The sequence below is a fragment of the Lissotriton helveticus genome, chromosome 5_1 (assembly GCF_964261635.1).
Source record: "Lissotriton helveticus chromosome 5_1, aLisHel1.1, whole genome shotgun sequence".
Lineage (NCBI taxonomy): Eukaryota > Metazoa > Chordata > Amphibia > Caudata > Salamandridae > Lissotriton > Lissotriton helveticus.
In genome coordinates, this window is record NC_136065.1 from 1,648,710,006 (window position 1) to 1,648,728,420 (window position 18,415).

Here is an 18,415-nt window from a genome sequence, read left to right on the forward strand (position 1 = left end):
ATTTAAGCAACTACCCTTAATAAAACAATTTTAAAGCACTTACCGTGTCCGGGGCTCGTCCGGGGCTCCATCTTGGAATAGCGTCGTCCTGGATACCAATGCGCATGCGCGGGAGGCCGCGCATGCGCATTGGTATCCAGGAAGGGACGCTATTCCAAGAGGGAGCCCCGGAAGAGCCCCGGACATGGTAAGTGCTTTAAAAATTGTTTTATTAAGGTTAGTTGCTTAAATAATGTATGTAGGGGAGGGCGGGAGGGAGGCGGGTGGCGGCCGAATCGGCTACGCACACGGAGTGGGCGTAGTGTTGCCGGCTACGCTGTCTACGCAAAATGCGTAGAAGGCAACACTATGCCTACTCCGTGGGCGTAACCGATTCGGACGCCCAGGGTTACTTCTAACCAGTTTGGATAGATAGACTGATAAGAAAGCAGCTCTTACTCCTAAAGTTTCAGCCATCTCAAGTGTATGACTGTTGACATATGTCTGCCCCACAGAGACAGATCACTTCTAATAAGTGAGTTCTCTATCTGTCACTGATTGTGGACATACTAACTAGAGCTATCAGTATGGTCATAAATGTGAATACTCTTATGTTCTCAAATCAAAATGGAGTTTTTCCTACTTCCAAGAAAAGTGTCTTAAGCATGCTCTTCAATTTGTGCACGCATGTAGACATTCAAATGCAACTGCATTTCCATACAGAGTCTCAAAATCATAGATATCTTCATACCGCAGTAAGAATACATGAAGCGATTTACATACTGCAAGCAGGCTGGCCTTGTAGCTCAGTGGCAGAGCACTGGCCTTGTAAACCAGGGGTCATGAGTTCAAGCCTCATCAGGGCCTTTTTATATGTGAGTTTCTGTATGTTGTTTCCAAGTCATTCTTTCTAGGAGTCACACCTTGTCTTAAGTTTGCTTATTGACAAGCTTCCCTTTCCTGCTTTCATCGTATCAAGAAGACTTCATGAAAACCATTGAACCATAAACTATCGCCTCACCCCTTCCGATCGCCTGACGAACGCCTGACAAACGCCATTCTCACCCCGCCGGGCAAGCCCTGCCGGGCAAAGCCAAATAAGCCATGCATATTTGAAGTTCCTTTGAAAGTCAGAACGAGGACTATGACCTCTGTTCCGACTGAGTCTGCATCCACAGAAAGGATGAAATAAGGATCTAGAAATTTCACCAAGGAGATGTGAACTTCATCCCCCTTAAAATACTTTTCCTCCCAGATGCCCCGGCTCTTAGTCAAATGAGGTTAATCTTCAAAACCCCACCCCCACTAACCATAAATATCCGACTCTCCTGCTGTCCATTCAAATGATACAAGGTATCTTGTACATAGAGAGAATGTGAGAAAAAGCAGAATCGCTTCATAGATTTGGTGACCTTGGATGGGTGGGCTGGATAAAGAAGTGAACCTGATTTCGGGAAAAGGAGTATCGTGATGGGGATGAGGAAAAGAGAACATGTACCACATTCACAAGTTAGAGAAATAAATATATTAGGTTGAATGGTTTTAAAAAGTTAACTTTGAGCATGAATTGTTTTTTTAAACTGCAAAGAATAAAAAAAATCAATGTGGGATTGGAGGCACAATCTGAGCAGAAAGCACCATAAGCTGCTATGGTGCAACTCTTATGTTGACTAGAAACATTAATATGATGACGCTCTTCTTTTGATATGTCTTTCAGTTAAATTTTATTGTAAGTAGCTGATACAGCACTGTTTGCAGCTCCTCAGTATATGGTTATCCCGTGACAACAATGTTTTCATCATATTTATTATTCTACAAATGTATTTTTAAATGCACTGATGTGGTGTTTGCATGCTATGCAAGACGGCACATCATGGAATGTTTACAAGGAGCATCGAATAGGATTGTGATATTTGCACCTGGAAGAGTCGGACACGCAGATCCTGAAAAGAAGTAAAAACTCTCTAGCAAGGGCCGTCTTTCCCCTGAGTTTATTCTTTACTTTTAGTGAAATGGTTTATGAAAAACCAGTAAGCTGCTCCAGGTGAGGCTCGAACTCACAACCTCGGCATGCCTCAATGCAAGTACTGCTGTATAAGTACCGCGCGCGCTAACCGATTGCGCCACTGGAGCTCACTGTTCTCATACCTCCCCAGTTGAGCCATCTAGAGCTGACCAAGTAGATACTGGCACTGCTCCCTTATTCACTGTGCAAGATCGACTCACATGCTAGCATGTTATCATGACTATTAAAAACTACAGTCCTAATGGAACAGATTTGATAATTCTGCTATATCATGTGCTCTGTCTATTGAACACCACATATATTTGCCAGTTCTGACACAGTCTAGGAGAAACTTATGATTATTTGTAATTAGCACATCGTAAGAATTTCCTAAAAAATGAAACATAGTCACCTAAGGCAGACGAGGTGGCCGAGTGGTTAAGGCGATGGACTGCTAATCCATTGTGCTCTGCACGCGTGGGTTCGAATCCCACCTTCGTCGGAAAGCCATCAGACACTCTTTTGAAGGTGGGCATGTCTCGTAGTACAATTACACTCTCTTTCAAGACACAGCCATAATCCACTAGAAGGGCCCAACTGACTATTCCATTTTGGCAATTATGTCAAATTAAGGGAAGTGTTTTGTGCTTAATTGAAATTAGATCTTTCATGAAGTGTCCAGAGGATTGCCTTTCCCTCACTCCTGGCCTTCTAACTAACCCTGGTCGTAGTGGGCGTAGTGGGGCTCCGCGGAGCTACGCGGAGTGGGCGAGAAGCTACGCCCACTCCCGCACTCCGCGTAGCCCCACTACGCACCTCCCTCCCGCTCTCCCCTACATACATTATTTAAGCAACTACCCTTAATAAAACAATTTTAAAGCACTTACCGTGTCCGGGGCTCGTCCGGGGCTCCATCTTGGAATAGCGTCGTCCTGGATACCAATGCGCATGCGCGGGAGGCCGCGCATGCGCATTGGTATCCAGGAAGGGACGCTATTCCAAGAGGGAGCCCCGGAAGAGCCCCGGACATGGTAAGTGCTTTAAAAATTGTTTTATTAAGGTTAGTTGCTTAAATAATGTATGTAGGGGAGGGCGGGAGGGAGGTGGGTGGCGGCCGAATCGGCTACGCACACGGAGTGGGCGTAGTGTTGCCGGCTACGCTGTCTACGCAAAATGCGTAGAAGGCAACACTACGCCTACTCCGTGGGCGTAGCCGATTCGGACGCCCAGGGTTACTTCTAACCAGTTTGGATAGATAGACTGATAAGAAAGCAGCTCTTACTCCTAAAGTTTCAGCCATCTCAAGTGTATGACTGTTGACATGTCTGCCCCACAGAGACAGATCACTTCTAATAAGTGAGTTCTCTATCTGTCACTGATTGTGGACATACTAACTAGAGCTATCAGTATGGTCATAAATGTGAATACTCTTATGTTCTCAAATCAAAATGGAGTTTTTCCTACTTCCAAGAAAAGTGTCTTAAGCATGCTCTTCAATTTGTGCACGCATGTAGACATTCAAATGCAACTGCATTTCCATACAGAGTCTCAAAATCATAGATATCTTCATACCGCAGTAAGAATACATGAAGCGATTTACATACTGCAAGCAGGCTGGCCTTGTAGCTCAGTGGCAGAGCACTGGTCTTGTAAACCAGGGGTCATGAGTTCAAGCCTCATCAGGGCCTTTTTATATGTGAGTTTCTGTATGTTGTTTCCAAGTCATTCTTTCTAGGAGTCACACCTTGTCTTAAGTTTGCTTATTGACAAGCTTCCCTTTCCTGCTTTCATCGTATCAAGAAGACTTCATGAAAACCATTGAACCATAAACTATCGCCTCACCCCTTCCGATCGCCTGACGAACGCCTGACAAACGCCATTCTCACCCCGCCGGGCAAAGCCAAAAAAGCCATGCATATTTGAAGTTCCTTTGAAAGTCAGAGCGAGGACTATGACCTCTGTTCCGACTGAGTATGCATCCACAGAAAGGATGAAATAAGGATCTAGAAATTTCACCAAGGAGATGTGAACTTCATCCCCCTTAAAATACTTTTCCTCCCAGATGCCCCGGCTCTTAGTCAAATGAGGTTAATCTTCAAAACCCCACCCCCACTAACCATAAATATCCGACTCTCCTGCTGTCCATTCAAATGATACAAGGTATCTTGCACATAGAGAGAATGTGAGAAAAAGCAGAATCGCTTCATAGATTTGGTGACCTTGGATGGGTGGGCTGGATAAAGAAGTGAACCTGATTTCGGGAAAAGGAGTACCGTGATGGGGATGAGGAAAAGAGAACATGTACCACATTCACAAGTTAGAGAAATAAATATATTAGGTTGAATGGTTTTAAAAAGTTAACTTTGAGCATGAATTGTTTTTTTAAACTGCAAAGAATAAAAAAAATCAATGTGGGATTGGAGGCAAATCTGAGCAGAAAGCACCATAAGCTGCTATGGTGCAACTCTTATGTTGACTAGAAACATTAATATGATGACGCTCTTCTTTTGATATGTCTTTCAGTTAAATTTTATTGTAAGTAGCTGATACAGCACTGTTTGCAGCTCCTCAGTATATGGTTATCCCGTGACAACAATGTTTTCATCATATTTATTATTCTACAAATGTATTTTTAAATGCACTGATGTGGTGTTTGCATGCTATGCAAGACGGCACATCATGGAATGTTTACAAGGAGCATCGAATAGGATTGTGATATTTGCACCTGGAAGAGTCGGACACGCAGATCCTGAAAAGAAGTAAAAACTCTCTAGCAAGGGCCGTCTTTCCCCTGAGTTTATTCTTTACTTTTAGTGAAATGGTTTATGAAAAACCAGTAAGCTGCTCCAGGTGAGGCTCGAACTCACAACCTCGGCATGCCTCAATGCAAGTACTGCTGTATAAGTACCGCGTGCTAACCGATTGCGCCACTGGAGCTCACTGTTCTCATACCTCCCCAGTTGAGCCATCTAGAGCTGACCAAGTAGATACTGGCACTGCTCCCTTATTCACTGTGCAAGATCGACTCACATGCTAGCATGTTATCATGACTATTAAAAACTACAGTCCTAATGGAACAGATTTGATAATTCTGCTATATCATGTGCTCTGTCTATTGAACACCACATATATTTGCCAGTTCTGACACAGTCTAGGAGAAACTTATGATTATTTGTAATTAGCACATCGTAAGAATTTCCTAAAAAATGAAACATAGTCACCTAAGGCAGACGAGGTGGCCGAGTGGTTAAGGCGATGGACTGCTAATCCATTGTGCTCTGCACGCGTGGGTTCGAATCCCACCTTCGTCGGAACGCCATCAGACACTCTTTTGAAGGTGGGCATGTCTCGTAGTACAATTACACTCTCTTTCAAGACACAGCCATAATCCACTAGAAGGGCCCAACTGACTATTCCATTTTGGCAATTATGTCAAATTAAGGGAAGTGTTTTGTGCTTAATTGAAATTAGATCTTTCATGAAGTGTCCAGAGGATTGCCTTTCCCTCACTCCTGGCCTTCTAACTAACCCTGGTCGTAGTGGGCGTAGTGGGGCTCCGCGGAGCTACGCGGAGTGGGCGAGAAGCTACGCCCACTCCCGCACTCCGCGTAGCCCCACTACGCACCTCCCTCCCGCTCTCCCCTACATACATTATTTAAGCAACTACCCTTAATAAAACAATTTTAAAGCACTTACCGTGTCCGGGGCTCGTCCGGGGCTCCATCTTGGAATAGCGTCGTCCTGGATACCAATGCGCATGCGCGGGAGGCCGCGCATGCGCATTGGTATCCAGGAAGGGACGCTATTCCAAGAGGGAGCCCCGGAAGAGCCCCGGACATGGTAAGTGCTTTAAAAATTGTTTTATTAAGGTTAGTTGCTTAAATAATGTATGTAGGGGAGGGCGGGAGGGAGGCGGGTGGCGGCCGAATCGGCTACGCACACGGAGTGGGCGTAGTGTTGCCGGCTACGCTGTCTACGCAAAATGCGTAGAAGGCAACACTACGCCTACTCCGTGGGCGTAGCCGATTCGGACGCCCAGGGTTACTTCTAACCAGTTTGGATAGATAGACTGATAAGAAAGCAGCTCTTACTCCTAAAGTTTCAGCCATCTCAAGTGTATGACTGTTGACATATGTCTGCCCCACAGAGACAGATCACTTCTAATAAGTGAGTTCTCTATCTGTCACTGATTGTGGACATACTAACTAGAGCTATCAGTATGGTCATAAATGTGAATACTCTTATGTTCTCAAATCAAAATGGAGTTTTTCCTACTTCCAAGAAAAGTGTCTTAAGCATGCTCTTCAATTTGTGCACGCATGTAGACATTCAAATGCAACTGCATTTCCATACAGAGTCTCAAAATCATAGATATCTTCATACCGCAGTAAGAATACATGAAGCGATTTACATACTGCAGGCAGGCTGGCCTTGTAGCTCAGTGGCAGAGCACTGGTCTTGTAAACCAGGGGTCATGAGTTCAAGCCTCATCTGGGCCTTTTTATATGTGAGTTTCTGTATGTTGTTTCCAAGTCATTCTTTCTAGGAGTCACACCTTGTCTTAAGTTTGCTTATTGACAAGCTTCCCTTTCCTGCTTTCATCGTATCAAGAAGACTTCATGAAAACCATTGAACCATAAACTATCGCCTCACCCCTTCCGAACGCCTGACAAACGCCATTCTCACCCCGCCGGGCAAGCCCTGCCGGGCAAAGCCAAAAAAGCCATGCATATTTGAAGTTCCTTTGAAAGTCAGAGCGAGGACTATGACCTCTGTTCCGACTGAGTATGCATCCACAGAAAGGATGAAATAAGGATCTAGAAATTTCACCAAGGAGATATGAACTTCATCCCCCTTAAAATACTTTTCCTCCCAGATGCCCCGGCTCTTAGTCAAATGAGGTTAATCTTCAAAACCCCACCCCCACTAACCATAAATATCCGACTCTCCTGCTGTCCATTCAAATGATACAAGGTATCTTGTACATAGAGAGAATGTGAGAAAAAGCAGAATCGCTTCATAGATTTGGTGACCTTGGATGGGTGGGCTGGATAAAGAAGTGAACCTGATTTCGGGAAAAGGAGTATCGTGATGGGGATGAGGAAAAGAGAACATGTACCACATTCACAAGTTAGAGAAATAAATATATTAGGTTGAATGGTTTTAAAAAGTTAACTTTGAGCATGAATTGTTTTTTTAAACTGCAAAGAATAAAAAAAATCAATGTGGGATTGGAGGCACAATCTGAGCAGAAAGCACCATAAGCTGCTATGGTGCAACTCTTATGTTGACTAGAAACATTAATATGATGACGCTCTTCTTTTGATATGTCTTTCAGTTAAATTTTATTGTAAGTAGCTGATACAGCACTGTTTGCAGCTCCTCAGTATATGGTTATCCCGTGACAACAATGTTTTCATCATATTTATTATTCTACAAATGTATTTTTAAATGCACTGATGTGGTGTTTGCATGCTATGCAAGACGGCACATCATGGAATGTTTACAAGGAGCATCGAATAGGATTGTGATATTTGCACCTGGAAGAGTCGGACACGCAGATCCTGAAAAGAAGTAAAAACTCTCTAGCAAGGGCCGTCTTTCCCCTGAGTTTATTCTTTACTTTTAGTGAAATGCTTTATGAAAAACCAGCAAGCTGCTCCAGGTGAGGCTCGAACTCACAACCTCGGAATGCCTCAATGCAAGTACTGCTGTATAAGTACCGCCGCTAACCGATTGCGCCACTGGAGCTCACTGTTCTCATACCTCCCCAGTTGAGCCATCTAGAGCTGACCAAGTAGATACTGGCACTGCTCCCTTATTCACTGTGCAAGATCGACTCACATGCTAGCATGTTATCATGACTATTAAAAACTACAGTCCTAATGGAACAGATTTGATAATTCTGCTATATCATGTGCTCTGTCTATTGAACACCACATATATTTGCCAGTTCTGACACAGTCTAGGAGAAACTTATGATTATTTGTAATTAGCACATCGTAAGAATTTCCTAAAAAATGAAACATAGTCACCTAAGGCAGACGAGGTGGCCGAGTGGTTATGGCGATGGACTGCTAATCCATTGTGCTCTGCACGCGTGGGTTCGAATCCCACCTTCGTCGGAACGCCATCAGACACTCTTTTGAAGGTGGGCATGTCTCGTAGTACAATTACACTCTCTTTCAAGACACAGCCATAATCCACTAGAAGGGCCCCACTGACTATTCCATTTTGGCAATTATGTCAAATTAAGGGAAGTGTTTTGTGCTTAATTGAAATTAGATCTTTCATGAAGTGTCCAGAGGATTGCCTTTCCCTCACTCCTGGCCTTCTAACTAACCCTGGTCGTAGTGGGCGTAGTGGGGCTCCGCGGAGCTACGCGGAGTGGGCGAGAAGCTACACCCACTCCCGCACTCCGCGTAGCCCCACTACGCACCTCCCTCCAGCTCTCCCCTACATACATTATTTAAGCAACTACCCTTAATAAAACAATTTTAAAGCACTTACCGTGTCCGGGGCTCGTCCGGGGCTCCATCTTGGAATAGCGTCGTCCTGGATACCAATGCGCATGCGCGGGAGGCCGCGCATGCGCATTGGTATCCAGGAAGGGACGCTATTCCAAGAGGGAGCCCCGGAAGAGCCCCGGACATGGTAAGTGCTTTAAAAATTGTTTTATTAAGGTTAGTTGCTTAAATAATGTATGTAGGGGAGGGCGGGAGGGAGGCGGGTGGCGGCCGAATCGGCTACGCACACGGAGTGGGCGTAGTGTTGCCGGCTACGCTGTCTACGCAAAATGCGTAGAAGGCAACACTACGCCTACTCCGTGGGCGTAGCCGATTCGGACGCCCAGGGTTACTTCTAACCAGTTTGGATAGATAGACTGATAAGAAAGCAGCTCTTACTCCTAAAGTTTCAGCCATCTCAAGTGTATGACTGTTGACATATGTCTGCCCTACAGAGACAGATCACTTCTAATAAGTGAGTTCTCTATCTGTCACTGATTGTGGACATACTAACTAGAGCTATCAGTATGGTCATAAATGTGAATACTCTTATGTTCTCTAATCAAAATGGAGTTTTTCCTACTTCCAAGAAAAGTGTCTTAAGCATGCTCTTCAATTTGTGCACGCATGTAGACATTCAAATGCAACTGCATTTCCATACAGAGTCTCAAAATCATAGATATCTTCATACCGCAGTAAGAATACATGAAGCGATTTACATACTGCAGGCAGGCTGGCCTTGTAGCTCAGTGGCAGAGCACTGGTCTTGTAAACCAGGGGTCATGAGTTCAAGCCTCATCTGGGCCTTTTTATATGTGAGTTTCTGTATGTTGTTTCCAAGTCATTCTTTCTAGGAGTCACACCTTGTCTTAAGTTTGCTTATTGACAAGCTTCCCTTTCCTGCTTTCATCGTATCAAGAAGACTTCATGAAAACCATTGAACCATAAACTATCGCCTCACCCCTTCTGATCGCCTGACAAACGCCATTCTCACCCCGCCGGGCAAAGCCAAATAAGCCATGCATATTTGAAGTTCCTTTGAAAGTCAGAGCGAGGACTATGACCTCTGTTCCGACTGAGTCTGCATCCACAGAAAGGATGAAATAAGGATCTAGAAATTTCACCAAGGAGATGTGAACTTCATCCCCCTTAAAATACTTTTCCTCCCAGATGCCCCGGCTCTTAGTCAAATGAGGTTAATCTTCAAAACCCCACCCCCACTAACCATAAATATCCGACTCTCCTGCTGTCCATTCAAATGATACAAGGTATCTTGTACATAGAGAGAATGTGAGAAAAAGCAGAATCGCTTCATAGATTTGGTGACCTTGGATGGGTGGGCTGGATAAAGAAGTGAACCTGATTTCGGGAAAAGGAGTATCGTGTTGGGGATGAGGAAAAGAGAACATGGACCACATTCACAAGTTAGAGAAATAAATATGTTAGGTTGAATGGTTTTAAAAAGTTAACTTTGAGCATGAATTGTTTTTTTAAACTGCAAAGAATAAAAAAAATCAATGTGGGATTGGAGGCACAATCTGAGCAGAAAGCACCATAAGCTGCTATGGTGCAACTCTTATGTTGACTAGAAACATTAATATGATGACGCTCTTCTTTTGATATGTCTTTCATTTACATTTTATTGTTAGTAGCTGATACAGCACTGTTTGCAGCTCCTCAGTATATGGGTTTCCCGTGACAACAATGTTTTCATCATATTTATTATTCTACAAATGTATTTTTAAATGCACTGATGTGGTGTTTGCATGCTATGCAAGACGGCACATCATGGAATGTTTATAAGGAGCATCGAATAGGATTGTGATATTTGCACCTGGAAGAGTCGGACACGCAGATCCTGAAAAGAAGTAAAAACTCTCTAGCAAGGGCCGTCTTTCCCCTGAGTTTAATCTTTACTTTTAGTGAAATGGTTTATGAAAAACCAGTAAGCTGCTCCAGGTGAGGCTCGAACTCACAACCTCGGCATGCCTCAATGCAAGTACTGCTGTATAAGTCCCACGCGCTAACCGATTGCGCCACTGGAGCTCACTGTTCTCATACCTCCCCAGTTGAGCCATCTAGAGCTGACCAAGTAGATACTGGCACTGCTCCCTTATTCACTGTGCAAGATCGACTCACATGCTAGCATGTTATCATGACTATTAAAAACTACAGTCCTAATGGAACAGATTTGATAATTCTGCTATATCATGTGCTCTGTCTATTGAACACCACATATATTTGCCAGTTCTGACACAGTCTAGGAGAAACTTATGATTATTTGTAATTAGCACATCGTAAGAATTTCCTAAAAAATGAAACATAGTCACCTAAGGCAGACGAGGTGGCCGAGTGGTTAAGGCTATGGACTGCTATTCCATTGTGCTCTGCACGCGTGGGTTCGAATCCCACCTTCGTCGGAACGCCATCAGACACTCTTTTGAAGGTGGGCATGTCTCGTAGTACAATTACACTCTCTTTCAAGACACAGCCATAATCCACTAGAAGGGCCCAACTGACTATTCCATTTTGGCAATTATGTCAAATTAAGGGAAGTGTTTTGTGCTTAATTGAAATTAGATCTTTCATGAAGTGTCCAGAGGATTGCCTTTCCCTCACTCCTGGCCTTCTAACTAACCCTGGTCGTAGTGGGCGTAGTGGGGCTCCGCGGAGCTACGCGGAGTGGGCGAGAAGCTACGCCCACTCCCGCACTCCGCGTAGCCCCACTACGCACCTCCCTCCCGCTCTCCCCTACATACATTATTTAAGCAACTACCCTTAATAAAACAATTTTAAAGCACTTACCGTGTCCGGGGCTCGTCCGGGGCTCCATCTTGGAATAGCGTCGTCCTGGATACCAATGCGCATGCGCGGGAGGCCGCGCATGCGCATTGGTATCCAGGAAGGGACGCTATTCCAAGAGGGAGCCCCGGAAGAGCCCCGGACATGGTAAGTGCTTTAAAAATTGTTTTATTAAGGTTAGTTGCTTAAATAATGTAGGTAGGGGAGGGCAGGAGGGAGGCGGGTGGCGGCCGAATCGGCTACGCACACGGAGTGGGCGTAGTGTTGCCGGCTACGCTGTCTACGCAAAATGCGTAGAAGGCAACACTACGCCTACTCCGTGGGCGTAGCCGATTCGGACGCCCAGGGTTACTTCTAACCAGTTTGGATAGATAGACTGATAAGAAAGCAGCTCTTACTCCTAAAGTTTCAGCCATCTCAAGTGTATGACTGTTGACATATGTCTGCCCCACAGAGACAGATCACTTCTAATAAGTGAGTTCTCTATCTGTCACTGATTGTGGACATACTAACTAGAGCTATCAGTATGGTCATAAATGTGAATACTCTTATGTTCTCAAATCAAAATGGAGTTTTTCCTACTTCCAAGAAAAGTGTCTTAAGCATGCTCTTCAATTTGTGCACGCATGTAGACATTCAAATGCAACTGCATTTCCATACAGAGTCTCAAAATCATAGATATCTTCATACCGCAGTAAGAATACATGAAGCGATTTACATACTGCAGGCAGGCTGGCCTTGTAGCTCAGTGGCAGAGCACTGGTCTTGTAAACCAGGGGTCATGAGTTCAAGCCTCATCAGGGCCTTTTTATATGTGAGTTTCTGTATGTTGTTTCCAAGTCATTCTTTCTAGGAGTCACACCTTGTCTTAAGTTTGCTTATTGACAAGCTTCCCTTTCCTGCTTTCATCGTATCAAGAAGACTTCATGAAAACCATTGAACCATAAACTATCGCCTCACCCCTTCCGATCGCCTGACGAACGCCTGACAAACGCCATTCTCACCCCGCCGGGCAAGCCCTGCCGGGCAAAGCCAAAAAAGCCATGCATATTTGAAGTTCCTTTGAAAGTCAGAGCGAGGACTATGACCTCTGTTCCGACTGAGTATGCATCCACAGAAAGGATGAAATAAGGATCTAGAAATTTCACCAAGGAGATGTGAACTTCATCCCCCTTAAAATACTTTTCCTCCCAGATGCCCCGGCTCTTAGTCAAATGAGGTTAATCTTCAAAACCCCACCCCCACTAATCATAAATATCCGACTCTCCTGCTGTCCATTCAAATGATACAAGGTATCTTGTACATAGAGAGAATGTGAGAAAAAGCAGAATCGCTTCATAGATTTGGTGACCTTGGATGGGTGGGCTGGATAAAGAAGTGAACCTGATTTCGGGAAAAGGAGTATCGTGATGGGGATGAGGAAAAGAGAACATGGACCACATTCACAAGTTAGAGAAATAAATATATTAGGTTGAATGGTTTTAAAAAGTTAACTTTGAGCATGAATTGTTTTTTTAAACTGCAAAGAATAAAAAAAATCAATGTGGGATTGGAGGCACAATCTGAGCAGAAAGCACCATAGGCTGCTATGGTGCAACTCTTATGTTGACTAGAAACATTAATATGATGACGCTCTTCTTTTGATATGTCTTTCATTTACATTTTATTGCTAGTAGCTGATACAGCACTGTTTGCAGCTCCTCAGTATATGGTTATCCCGTGACAACAATGTTTTCATCATATTTATTATTCTACAAATGTATTTTTAAATGCACTGATGTGGTGTTTGCATGCTATGCAAGACGGCACATCATGGAATGTTTATAAGGAGCATCGAATAGGATTGTGATATTTGCACCTGGAAGAGTCGGACACGCAGATCCTGAAAAGAAATAAAAATTCTCTAGCAAGGGCCGTCTTTCCCCTGAGTTTAATCTTTACTTTTAGTGAAATGGTTTATGAAAAACCAGTAAGCTGCTCTAGGTGAGGCTCGAACTCACAACCTCGGCATGCCTCAATGCAAGTACTGCTGTATAAGTACCGCGCGCTAACAGATTGCGCCACTGGAGCTCACTGTTCTCATATCTCCCCAGTTGAGCCATCTAGAGCTGACCAAGGAGATACTGGCACTGCTCCCTTATTCACTGTGCAAGATCGACTCACATGCTAGCATGTTATCATGACTATTAAAAACTACAGTCCTAATGGAACAGATTTGATAATTCTGCTATATCATGTGCTCTGTCTATTGAACACCACATATATTTGCCAGTTCTGACACAGTCTAGGAGAAACTTATGATTATTTGTAATTAGCACATCGTAAGAATTTCCTAAAAAATTAAACATAGTCACCTAAGGCAGACGAGGTGGCCGAGTGGTTAAGGCGATGGACTGCTAATCCATTGTGCTCTGCACGCGTGGGTTCGAATCCCACCTTCGTCGGAACGCCATCAGACACTCTTTTGAAGGTGGGCATGTCTCGTAGTACAATTACACTCTCTTTCAAGACACAGCCATAATCCACTAGAAGGGCCCAACTGACTATTCCATTTTGGCAATTATGTCAAATTAAGGGAAGTGTTTTGTGCTTAATTGAAATTAGATCTTTCATGAAGTGTCCAGAGGATTGCCTTTCCCTCACTCCTGGCCTTCTAACTAACCCTGGTCGTAGTGGGCGTAGTGGGGCTCCGCGGAGCTACGCGGAGTGGGCGAGAAGCTACGCCCACTCCCGCACTCCGCGTAGCCCCACTACGCACCTCCCTCCCGCTCTCCCCTACATACATTATTTAAGCAACTACCCTTAATAAAACAATTTTAAAGCACTTACCGTGTCCGGGGCTCGTCCGGGGCTCCATCTTGGAATAGCGTCGTCCTGGATACCAATGCGCATGCGCGGGAGGCCGCGCATGCGCATTGGTATCCAGGAAGGGACGCTATTCCAAGAGGGAGCCCCGGAAGAGCCCCGGACATGGTAAGTGCTTTAAAAATTGTTTTATTAAGGTTAGTTGCTTAAATAATGTAGGTAGGGGAGGGCAGGAGGGAGGCGGGTGGCGGCCGAATCGGCTACGCACACGGAGTGGGCGTAGTGTTGCCGGCTACGCTGTCTACGCAAAATGCGTAGAAGGCAACACTACGCCTACTCCGTGGGCGTAGCCGATTCGGACGCCCAGGGTTACTTCTAACCAGTTTGGATAGATAGACTGATAAGAAAGCAGCTCTTACTCCTAAAGTTTCAGCCATCTCAAGTGTATGACTGTTGACATATGTCTGCCCCACAGAGACAGATCACTTCTAATAAGTGAGTTCTCTATCTGTCACTGATTGTGGACATACTAACTAGAGCTATCAGTATGGTCATAAATGTGAATACTCTTATGTTCTCAAATCAAAATGGAGTTTTTCCTACTTCCAAGAAAAGTGTCTTAAGCATGCTCTTCAATTTGTGCACGCATGTAGACATTCAAATGCAACTGCATTTCCATACAGAGTCTCAAAATCATAGATATCTTCATACCGCAGTAAGAATACATGAAGCGATTTACATACTGCAGGCAGGCTGGCCTTGTAGCTCAGTGGCAGAGCACGGGTCTTGTAAACCAGGGGTCATGAGTTCAAGCCTCATCAGGGCCTTTTTATATGTGAGTTTCTGTATGTTGTTTCCAAGTCATTCTTTCTAGGAGTCACACCTTGTCTTAAGTTTGCTTATTGACAAGCTTCCCTTTCCTGCTTTCATCGTATCAAGAAGACTTCATGAAAACCATTGAACCATAAACTATCGCCTCACCCCTTCCGATCGCCTGACGAACGCCTGACAAACGCCATTCTCACCCCGCCGGGCAAGCCCTGCCGGGCAAAGCCAAAAAAGCCATGCATATTTGAAGTTCCTTTGAAAGTCAGAGCGAGGACTATGACCTCTGTTCCGACTGAGTATGCATCCACAGAAAGGATGAAATAAGGATCTAGAAATTTCACCAAGGAGATGTGAACTTCATCCCCCTTAAAATACTTTTCCTCCCAGATGCCCCGGCTCTTAGTCAAATGAGGTTAATCTTCAAAACCCCACCCCCACTAATCATAAATATCCGACTCTCCTGCTGTCCATTCAAATGATACAAGGTATCTTGTACATAGAGAGAATGTGAGAAAAAGCAGAATCGCTTCATAGATTTGGTGACCTTGGATGGGTGGGCTGGATAAAGAAGTGAACCTGATTTCGGGAAAAGGAGTATCGTGATGGGGATGAGGAAAAGAGAACATGGACCACATTCACAAGTTAGAGAAATAAATATATTAGGTTGAATGGTTTTAAAAAGTTAACTTTGAGCATGAATTGTTTTTTTAAACTGCAAAGAATAAAAAAAATCAATGTGGGATTGGAGGCACAATCTGAGCAGAAAGCACCATAGGCTGCTATGGTGCAACTCTTATGTTGACTAGAAACATTAATATGATGACGCTCTTCTTTTGATATGTCTTTCATTTACATTTTATTGCTAGTAGCTGATACAGCACTGTTTGCAGCTCCTCAGTATATGGTTATCCCGTGACAACAATGTTTTCATCATATTTATTATTCTACAAATGTATTTTTAAATGCACTGATGTGGTGTTTGCATGCTATGCAAGACGGCACATCATGGAATGTTTATAAGGAGCATCGAATAGGATTGTGATATTTGCACCTGGAAGAGTCGGACACGCAGATCCTGAAAAGAAATAAAAACTCTCTAGCAAGGGCCGTCTTTCCCCTGAGTTTAATCTTTACTTTTAGTGAAATGGTTTATGAAAAACCAGTAAGCTGCTCTAGGTGAGGCTCGAACTCACAACCTCGGCATGCCTCAATGCAAGTACTGCTGTATAAGTACCGCGCGCTAACAGATTGCGCCACTGGAGCTCACTGTTCTCATATCTCCCCAGTTGAGCCATCTAGAGCTGACCAAGGAGATACTGGCACTGCTCCCTTATTCACTGTGCAAGATCGACTCACATGCTAGCATGTTATCATGACTATTAAAAACTACAGTCCTAATGGAACAGATTTGATAATTCTGCTATATCATGTGCTCTGTCTATTGAACACCACATATATTTGCCAGTTCTGACACAGTCTAGGAGAAACTTATGATTATTTGTAATTAGCACATCGTAAGAATTTCCTAAAAAATTAAACATAGTCACCTAAGGCAGACGAGGTGGCCGAGTGGTTAAGGCGATGGACTGCTAATCCATTGTGCTCTGCACGCGTGGGTTCGAATCCCACCTTCGTCGGAACGCCATCAGACACTCTTTTGAAGGTGGGCATGTCTCGTAGTACAATTACACTCTCTTTCAAGACACAGCCATAATCCACTAGAAGGGCCCAACTGACTATTCCATTTTGGCAATTATGTCAAATTAAGGGAAGTGTTTTGTGCTTAATTGAAATTAGATCTTTCATGAAGTGTCCAGAGGATTGCCTTTCCCTCACTCCTGGCCTTCTAACTAACCCTGGTCGTAGTGGGCGTAGTGGGGCTCCGCGGAGCTACGCGGAGTGGGCGAGAAGCTACGCCCACTCCCGCACTCCGCGTAGCCCCACTACGCACCTCCCTCCCGCTCTCCCCTACATACATTATTTAAGCAACTACCCTTAATAAAACAATTTTAAAGCACTTACCGTGTCCGGGGCTCGTCCGGGGCTCCCTCTTGGAATAGCGTCGTCCTGGATACCAATGCGCATGCGCGGGAGGCCGCGCATGCGCATTGGTATCCAGGAAGGGACGCTATTCCAAGAGGGAGCCCCGGAAGAGCCCCGGACATGGTAAGTGCTTTAAAAATTGTTTTATTAAGGTTAGTTGCTTAAATAATGTATGTAGGGGAGGGCGGGAGGGAGGCGGGTGGCGGCCGAATCGGCTACGCACACGGAGTGGGCGTAGTGTTGCCGGCTACGCTGTCTACGCAAAATGCGTAGAAGGCAACACTACGCCTACTCCGTGGGCGTAGCCGATTCGGACGCCCAGGGTTACTTCTAACCAGTTTGGATAGATAGACTGATAAGAAAGCAGCTCTTACTCCTAAAGTTTCAGCCATCTCAAGTGTATGACTGTTGACATATGTCTGCCCCACAGAGACAGATCACTTCTAATAAGTGAGTTCTCTATCTGTCACTGATTGTGGACATACTAACTAGAGCTATCAGTATGGTCATAAATGTGAATACTCTTATGTTCTCAAATCAAAATGGAGTTTTTCCTACTTCCAAGAAAAGTGTCTTAAGCATGCTCTTCAATTTGTGCACGCATGTAGACATTCAAATGCAACTGCATTTCCATACAGAGTCTCAAAATCATAGATATCTTCATACCGCAGTAAGAATACATGAACCGATTTACATACTGCAGGCAGGCTGGCCTTGTAGCTCAGTGGCAGAGCACTGGTCTTGTAAACCAGGGGTCATGAGTTCAAGCCTCATCAGGGCCTTTTTATATGTGAGTTTCTGTATGTTGTTTCCAAGTCATTCTTTCTAGGAGTCACACCTTGTCTTAAGTTTGCTTATTGACAAGCTTCCCTTTCCTGCTTTCATCGTATCAAGAAGACTTCATGAAAACCATTGAACCATAAACTATCGCCTCACCCCTTCCGATCGCCTGACGAACGCCTGACAAACGCCATTCTCACCCCGCCGGGCAAGCCCTGCCGGGCAAAGCCAAATAAGCCATGCATATTTGAAGTTCCTTTGAAAGTCAGAGCGAGGACTATGACCTCTGTTCCGACTGAGTCTGCATCCACAGAAAGGATGAAATAAGGATCTAGAAATTTCACCAAGGAGATGTGAACTTCATCCCCCTTAAAATACTTTTCCTCCCAGATGCCCCGGCTCTTAGTCAAATGAGGTTAATCTTCAAAACCCCACCCCCACTAATCATAAATATCCGACTCTCCTGCTGTCCATTCAAATGATACAAGGTATCTTGTACATAGAGAGAATGTGAGAAAAAGCAGAATCGCTTCATAGATTTGGTAACCTTGGATGGGTGGGCTGGATAAAGAAGTGAACCTGATTTCGGGAAAAGGAGTATCGTGATGGGGATGAGGAAAAGAGAACATGGACCACATTCACAAGTTAGAGAAATAAATATATTAGG

General features: G+C 44.4%; 18 non-coding genes across 18 annotated transcripts; 13 read left to right on the plus strand and 5 right to left on the minus strand.

Moving 5' to 3' along the window:
• The first annotated feature begins 774 nt into the window (after positions 1 to 774).
• On the plus strand, positions 775 to 846 carry TRNAT-UGU (transfer RNA threonine (anticodon UGU)). Its single transcript has one exon. It is a non-coding gene; the product is annotated as a tRNA-Thr (tRNA).
• Positions 847 to 2,015: 1,169 nt separating this feature from the next.
• TRNAI-UAU (transfer RNA isoleucine (anticodon UAU)) lies at positions 2,016 to 2,112 on the minus strand. The gene is made up of 2 exons: positions 2,073 to 2,112; positions 2,016 to 2,051 (listed from the first exon to the last, which is right to left on the minus strand). It is a non-coding gene; the product is annotated as a tRNA-Ile (tRNA).
• A 292-nt stretch (positions 2,113 to 2,404) lies between these two features.
• Positions 2,405 to 2,486, plus strand: TRNAS-GCU (transfer RNA serine (anticodon GCU)). Its single transcript has one exon. It is a non-coding gene; the product is annotated as a tRNA-Ser (tRNA).
• Positions 2,487 to 3,600: 1,114 nt separating this feature from the next.
• On the plus strand, positions 3,601 to 3,672 carry TRNAT-UGU (transfer RNA threonine (anticodon UGU)). The gene has a single exon. It is a non-coding gene; the product is annotated as a tRNA-Thr (tRNA).
• Positions 3,673 to 4,826: 1,154 nt separating this feature from the next.
• On the minus strand, positions 4,827 to 4,921 carry TRNAI-UAU (transfer RNA isoleucine (anticodon UAU)). The gene is made up of 2 exons: positions 4,884 to 4,921; positions 4,827 to 4,862 (listed from the first exon to the last, which is right to left on the minus strand). It is a non-coding gene; the product is annotated as a tRNA-Ile (tRNA).
• A 292-nt stretch (positions 4,922 to 5,213) lies between these two features.
• TRNAS-GCU (transfer RNA serine (anticodon GCU)) lies at positions 5,214 to 5,295 on the plus strand. The gene has a single exon. It is a non-coding gene; the product is annotated as a tRNA-Ser (tRNA).
• Positions 5,296 to 6,411: 1,116 nt separating this feature from the next.
• On the plus strand, positions 6,412 to 6,483 carry TRNAT-UGU (transfer RNA threonine (anticodon UGU)). The gene has a single exon. It is a non-coding gene; the product is annotated as a tRNA-Thr (tRNA).
• A 1,544-nt stretch (positions 6,484 to 8,027) lies between these two features.
• On the plus strand, positions 8,028 to 8,109 carry TRNAS-GCU (transfer RNA serine (anticodon GCU)). Its single transcript has one exon. It is a non-coding gene; the product is annotated as a tRNA-Ser (tRNA).
• A 1,116-nt stretch (positions 8,110 to 9,225) lies between these two features.
• On the plus strand, positions 9,226 to 9,297 carry TRNAT-UGU (transfer RNA threonine (anticodon UGU)). The gene has a single exon. It is a non-coding gene; the product is annotated as a tRNA-Thr (tRNA).
• Positions 9,298 to 10,441: 1,144 nt separating this feature from the next.
• TRNAI-UAU (transfer RNA isoleucine (anticodon UAU)) lies at positions 10,442 to 10,536 on the minus strand. Its single transcript has 2 exons — positions 10,499 to 10,536; positions 10,442 to 10,477 (listed from the first exon to the last, which is right to left on the minus strand). It is a non-coding gene; the product is annotated as a tRNA-Ile (tRNA).
• A 292-nt stretch (positions 10,537 to 10,828) lies between these two features.
• On the plus strand, positions 10,829 to 10,910 carry TRNAS-GCU (transfer RNA serine (anticodon GCU)). The gene has a single exon. It is a non-coding gene; the product is annotated as a tRNA-Ser (tRNA).
• Positions 10,911 to 12,026: 1,116 nt separating this feature from the next.
• TRNAT-UGU (transfer RNA threonine (anticodon UGU)) lies at positions 12,027 to 12,098 on the plus strand. The gene has a single exon. It is a non-coding gene; the product is annotated as a tRNA-Thr (tRNA).
• A 1,169-nt stretch (positions 12,099 to 13,267) lies between these two features.
• Positions 13,268 to 13,362, minus strand: TRNAI-UAU (transfer RNA isoleucine (anticodon UAU)). The gene is made up of 2 exons: positions 13,325 to 13,362; positions 13,268 to 13,303 (listed from the first exon to the last, which is right to left on the minus strand). It is a non-coding gene; the product is annotated as a tRNA-Ile (tRNA).
• Positions 13,363 to 13,654: 292 nt separating this feature from the next.
• On the plus strand, positions 13,655 to 13,736 carry TRNAS-GCU (transfer RNA serine (anticodon GCU)). Its single transcript has one exon. It is a non-coding gene; the product is annotated as a tRNA-Ser (tRNA).
• A 1,116-nt stretch (positions 13,737 to 14,852) lies between these two features.
• Positions 14,853 to 14,924, plus strand: TRNAT-UGU (transfer RNA threonine (anticodon UGU)). The gene has a single exon. It is a non-coding gene; the product is annotated as a tRNA-Thr (tRNA).
• A 1,169-nt stretch (positions 14,925 to 16,093) lies between these two features.
• On the minus strand, positions 16,094 to 16,188 carry TRNAI-UAU (transfer RNA isoleucine (anticodon UAU)). The gene is made up of 2 exons: positions 16,151 to 16,188; positions 16,094 to 16,129 (listed from the first exon to the last, which is right to left on the minus strand). It is a non-coding gene; the product is annotated as a tRNA-Ile (tRNA).
• A 292-nt stretch (positions 16,189 to 16,480) lies between these two features.
• Positions 16,481 to 16,562, plus strand: TRNAS-GCU (transfer RNA serine (anticodon GCU)). Its single transcript has one exon. It is a non-coding gene; the product is annotated as a tRNA-Ser (tRNA).
• Positions 16,563 to 17,678: 1,116 nt separating this feature from the next.
• TRNAT-UGU (transfer RNA threonine (anticodon UGU)) lies at positions 17,679 to 17,750 on the plus strand. The gene has a single exon. It is a non-coding gene; the product is annotated as a tRNA-Thr (tRNA).
• Positions 17,751 to 18,415: the final 665 nt, after the last annotated feature.